This window comes from Sus scrofa, chromosome 6, assembly GCF_000003025.6.
Source record: "Sus scrofa isolate TJ Tabasco breed Duroc chromosome 6, Sscrofa11.1, whole genome shotgun sequence".
Taxonomy (NCBI): domain Eukaryota; kingdom Metazoa; phylum Chordata; class Mammalia; order Artiodactyla; family Suidae; genus Sus; species Sus scrofa.
The window spans coordinates 46,291,769-46,297,768 of NC_010448.4; positions in this window are offsets into that span (position 1 = coordinate 46,291,769).

Genomic DNA, 6,000 nt, shown 5'->3' on the forward strand with positions numbered 1-6,000 from the left:
TGGCGTTGTCGCCTCTTTAGACGCCGCTTTCTCCATCAGCCGAGGTCTGGGAAACGCCCGCGTCTTCTGCTACCCTCTCCCCCCGCGTCTCGCGCCGCGGACTGGCCCCTCTTCGGCTTGGACAGAGGGCCTTTCAGCGCTTAAGGTTTCTCTTCCTCTCCTCACAGTCTGCGTTTTGGAGGCTCTGCGCCTCTCCAGGGAACGCACTCAGGGAAACGTGAGAGTGGCTGTGGGGCCCAGGAGAATTAGAAGAAAGGTGGGTATTTACTGACACTTCATCCTCGCTGTCCTTTGGTCCGTCCGTTCCCTTCTCCTGCCCGGGCGACTGCCTGCCTTGCGGAGGGTCTGGGCTGCGGGGTCTTGGAGCCCGTCCCGTCCCGCCCCGCCCCGCGGCGCTCTGCGGTCACACCCTCCCTGCCTCACTGCTTGACTCTTCCTGGCCTTGGAAGCTTGTTTTTGGATTCACCTAGGTGAATTAGGTGGGGACAAATCAGCCAGAGTCTGAATGCCAGGCTGAGGAGTGGAGACTCCTTTGGGGCAAGATATGTTTTGAAGGTGTTTGAGAAAGGGTTTGATTTGTTTAAATCAGCGATTTGGGTGAAGGTAAAAAGGGGCTAAATCACAAGCTCTCCTTACCCTTGAAATTGATGAGTTTCACGAAATGAACTTAACCTGAATGCCTTTAGCATTTATTGAGCAAGTACATGGATAACATACTAGGCATTTTTGTATTGCCCATTTCCAGAAAAGATGCACTGTCATTTCGGTGTGGAGTGGTTTACAAATTCATACCTCCATTGATGGCTATGTTCCGATATTTTGAAGAGAAAGAGCTTTTCACTTGATCCTAATCTGCTTTCTTTTTTTTTTCTAGTTTTTTTTTTTATTACTCAAATGAATTTATCACATCTGTAGTTGTATAATGATCATCACAATCCAGTTTCACAGGACTTCCATCCCACAACCTAAGCACATCCCCCCGCCCCCCAAACTGTCTCCTTCGGAGACCAAAAGTTTTTCAATGTCTGTGAGTCAGCATCTGTTCTGCAAAGAAGTTCAGTCTGTCCTTTTTTCAGATTCCACATGTCAGTGAAAGCATTTGATGTTGGTGTCTCACTGTATGGCTGACTTCACTTAGCATGATAATTTCTAGGTCCATCCATGTTGCTAAAAATGCCGGTATTTCGTTCATTTTAATGGCTGAGTAATATGCCATTGTGTACATGTACCACATCTTCTTGATCCACACCTCTGTTGATGGACATTGAGGTTGTTTCCATGTCTTGGCTATTGTAAATAGTGCTGCAGTGAACATTGGAGTACATGTGTCTTTGCGAGTCGTGGTTTTCTCTGGATAGATGCCCAGGAGTGGGATTGCTGGATCAAATGGTAGTTCTATGTTTAGTTTTCTGAGAATCTCCATACTGTTTTCCACAGTGGTTGCACCAATTGACAGTCCCACCAACAGTGTACTAGGGTTCCTTTTTTTCCACACCCTATCCAGCACTTACTGTTTGTAGACTTTTTGATGCTGGCCATTCTGGCTGGTGTAAGGCGGTACCTCAGAGTGGTTTTGATTTGCATCTCTCTAATAATGAGTGATATTGAACATCTTTTCATGTGTTTTTTGGCCATCTGAATGTCTTCTTTGGAGAACTGTCTGTTTAGACCTTCTGCCCATTTTTTGATGGGGTTGTTTGTTTTTTTGGTATGGAGCTGCAGAAGGTGTTTATAAATTTTGGAGATGAATCCCTTGTCAGTCGATTCATTTGCAAAGATTTTCTCCCATTCTGTGGATTGTCTTTTCGTTTTGTTTAGGGTTTCCTTTGCTGTGCAGAAACTTTGAAGTTGGATTAGGTCTCATTTGTTTATTTTTGTTTTTATTGTCAATACTCTCAGAGGTGGATCTGAGAAGATGTTGCTGTTGTTTATGTCAGAGAGTTTTTGGCCAATGTTTTCCTCTAAGAGTTGTACAGTGTCTGGTCTTATATCTAGGTCTTTAATCCATTTCGAGTTTTTTTTTTTTTTTTTTTTTTTTTTTGTCTTTTTTTGGCCATTTCTTGGGCTGCTCCTGCAGCATATAGAGGTTCCCAGGCTAGGGTTCTAATCGGAGCTGTAGCTTCCAGCTTATGCCAGAGCCACAGCAACTCGGGATCCGGGCCACATCTGCGACCTACACTACAGCTCACGGCAACACTGGATCGTTAACCCAATGAGCAAGGGCAGGGATCGAACCTGCAACTTCATGGTTCCTAGTCAAATTTGTTAACCACTGCGCCACGACGGGAACTCCTGAGTTTCTTTTTGTGTATGGTGTTAGGGAGTGTTCTAATTTCGTTCTTTTCCATGTGGCTGTCCAGTTTTCCTAGCACCACTTATTGAACAAGCTGTCTTTTCTCCATTGTATATTCTTGCCTCCTTTGTCATAGATTAGTTGGCTGTAGATGCGTGGGTTTAATTCTGGGCTTTCTATCCTGTTGCACCGATCTGTATTTCTGTCTTTGTGCCAGTACCATAGGGTTTTGATGATTGTTGCTTTGTAGTATAGTCTGAAGTCAGGGAGCCTGATTCCTCCAGCTCCATTTTTCTTTTTCAGGATGTCTTTGGCTATTGTGGGTCTTTTGTGCTTCCAAACAAACTTTAAAATATTTTGTTCAAGTTCTGTGAAAAATGTCCTTGGTAATGTGATAGGGGTTGCATTGAATCTGTAGATTGCCTTAGGTAGTATATATACATTGTTTTAAAAATATTATTTTCCATCATCCTCTGGATTTGATATAGTTCCCTGTGCTACACAGTAGCACCTCATTGTTTATCCATTCTAAATGTAATAGTTTGTATCTACTAATCCTAAACTCCCAGTCCATCCCACTCCCTCTCCCCTGTTTTTATTTCTCAAGTAAACACCCAGGGGTGGAATTGTTGGGTGGTAGGGTAGAAATATGTTTATAAGAAACTGCCAGACCTTTTTACAAAATTATTGTAGTGGTTTGTATTAACCATAAGCAATGTGTAAAAGTTAGTTACTCCGTCTTTGATATCACCAGTCTTTAAAATTTTACCCATTCTGGTGGATGTGTAAAACCTTGTGTTTTTGTCTTTCATGTTGAGTACTTGAGTGCTTATTCATTAATCATACATCTTCCTTTGGGAAGTGTCACTTCAAAGCTTTTGCACATTTTTATTCAGGCTGTTTATAATTGTTTAAATTATAGGATTTTATTGTATATTCTGGTTACAGGTTCTTTGTAAGAAATGTGTTTTGTGAATACTTTCTTCCATTCTGTGGCTTGTGTAATCATTAATGGTATCATTCAGTAGACAAAAGCTGTTAATCTAATGAAGTCTAATATATTACATTTTTCCTTTATTGTTATGGCTTTCTTTGTTCTTGCCCAATGCCAGATCATGAATATGTTCTCTGTTGTCTTCTAGATATCATAGGTATCTCAAATTTTTGTGAATGGTGTGATGCAGGGGTTGAGTACTTTATTCTCATTTGACTGTCCAGTTGTTCACGTACAGTCTGTTAAAAATATTATCCTTTATCCATTGCATTGCTTGTTTGCAATTAAAGGATGAATTTTTCTTATTCAAATTCCCCTTGCCCTTCCCACCTTACTGGGATAGGTAGCTGAACAGAAAAAAATATCATAGCATCCGAAGGGAGCTCTCTGATACTTTTTGTGCCTTGATTTTACTGTAGATTTCACTCACTGCATGACCACTCTACATAGGATCTTATTTTACCCTATATAGATGAGGTAGAACTTACTTAACAATATAAGTAAATATCAGAAAGCCAGTTTTGTAGAGTCCTTTGGATATTTGTGAAATAATGGAACTTCAGCCATCACAGAACTTGGGGTACAATAATTAAGACAATGCTGAGCACATAATTTTTTGACAGAGACTAGCTCCTCCAAATCAAATTGTGAGTAAGGCCTTTATTAATATAAATTAGGACTGGAGTTCTCCATTGGCACAGTTGATTAAGGATCTGACGTGGTTACTAGAGCAGCTTGGGTTGCTGCTATGGTGTGGGTTTGATCCCTTGCCCAGGAAATTCTACATGCTGCAGGCACAGCCAAAAAATAAAGTAAGACTGAAAAAACTTTTTTTGAGGATTGAATTACAAAATAAGTTTTAGTTGGCATCATAGAGGACTTAATTAGGACTGGGAATTTAGTTAGTACTGGGACTTAAGTTAGTACATCAGTGAGTACTAGGAATTGAGGCAGAAAAGCAGAGAGAAAAACAAAAAACAAGATATAAGGAGGGTAAGACAAGAGACCCTATCAGTGACTGACGAGTCATGAAGGACATAAAAGGAAAAGCCAGAGAGGACAGAGAGTGAGCAAGGGGCAGAGAATGACCTAGGGATTCAACAGGAATCCAGAGGGAGGGAGAGTAGACAGAGAGGTATAAATGGGAGAAACAGAGAGAGGGGAAGGCAGAAGATAACACAGGGAGGCTGGGGACTCAGAGGGAAGGAGACAGTGGAAAAGAGATAGAGGGGTGGAGATAAAAGGACACAGTTATAGGGACAAGCTGAGAGAGGAACACAGTGGAGAACAGAGGAAAGGGGTGAGAACAGTGAGGAGACAGAGAAGGACAGTAGAGCAAAGAGACATATACATATGGGTACTTAGAGACACAGATTTTAGAGTATATTTTTATGTATTACAAAATCCGTCCGTTTCAAGTGTTCAGTACAGATTTTTACCAAATTTTAAAAAGATGCAGTCATCATCATAAATCAATTTTAGAACATTTTCATCATCCCGGTAAAATCCTTCATGCTTATTTATGATTAATTCCCAATCCCACCCCTAGCTCCAGGCAAATTTGTGTACAGACCTTTGTGTGGACATATTTTCATTTTCTTGGGATTGGAACTGATGGGTTATATTGTAATTTTTCATTTAACTGTTATCTTAGGTGGCTTCATGATTTCACATTCCCATTTATCCACATCCTTACCAACATCTGTTATTTTCTGCTTCATTTTTTTTTTTTTTTTTTTTTTTTTTTTTGTCTTTTGTCTTTTGTTGTTGTTGTTGTTGCTATTTCTTGGGCCGCTCTCGCAGCATTTGGAGGCTCCCAGGCTAGGGGTTGAATCGGAGCTGTAGCCACCCGCCTACGCCAGAGCCACAGCAACGCGGGATCCGAGTCGCCTCTGCAACCTACACCACAGCTCACGGTAACGCCGGATCGTTAACCCACTGAGCAAGGGCAGGGACCAAACCCGCAACCTCATGGTTCCTAGTCGGATTCGTTAACCACTGCACCACGACGGGAACTCCTGCTTCATTTATTATACCCATTTTAATGAATATGAAATGGTTTTAATTTGTGTTACCCTAATGACTAATGATGTTGAGTATCTTTTCATGTATTTAAGAGCAGTTGGGAGTTCCTCTCGTGATACAGTAGAAACAAACCCGACTAAGGATGATGAGGTTGCGGGTTCGATTGCTGGCCTTGCTCAGTGGGTTGAGGATCTGGCGTTGCCGTGAACTGTGGTATAGGTCGCAGACATGGCTCGGATCCGGCATTGCTGTGGTGTAGGCTGACAGCTGTAGCTCCGATTGAACCCCTAGTCTGGGAATCTCCATATACCGCAGGTGCAGCCTTGAAAAGCAAAAAACAAAACAACAAAAAAAGGCAATTGATACATACCCTTTTGGAAAGTGTCTGTTCATACCCATTGCTCATTTTAAAAATTGGAATGATCGTCGTCTTCTTATTGAGTTGAAACAGTTCTTTACAAATTCTGGATATAAATCCTTTATTGGATGTGTGTTTTGCAAATATTTTCTCCCTTGTTGCTTGTCTTTTCATTTTTTGGTCTTTAGACAAATAAAAGTTTCTAATTTTTTTTTAACGCACTGAGACATCGGGAACTCCAAAAGTTTCTAATTTTGGTAAGGCCCAATTTTTCATTTGTGGACTGTGTTTTTGATGTAGCACATGGGAAATATGTGCCCTAATTCAAGA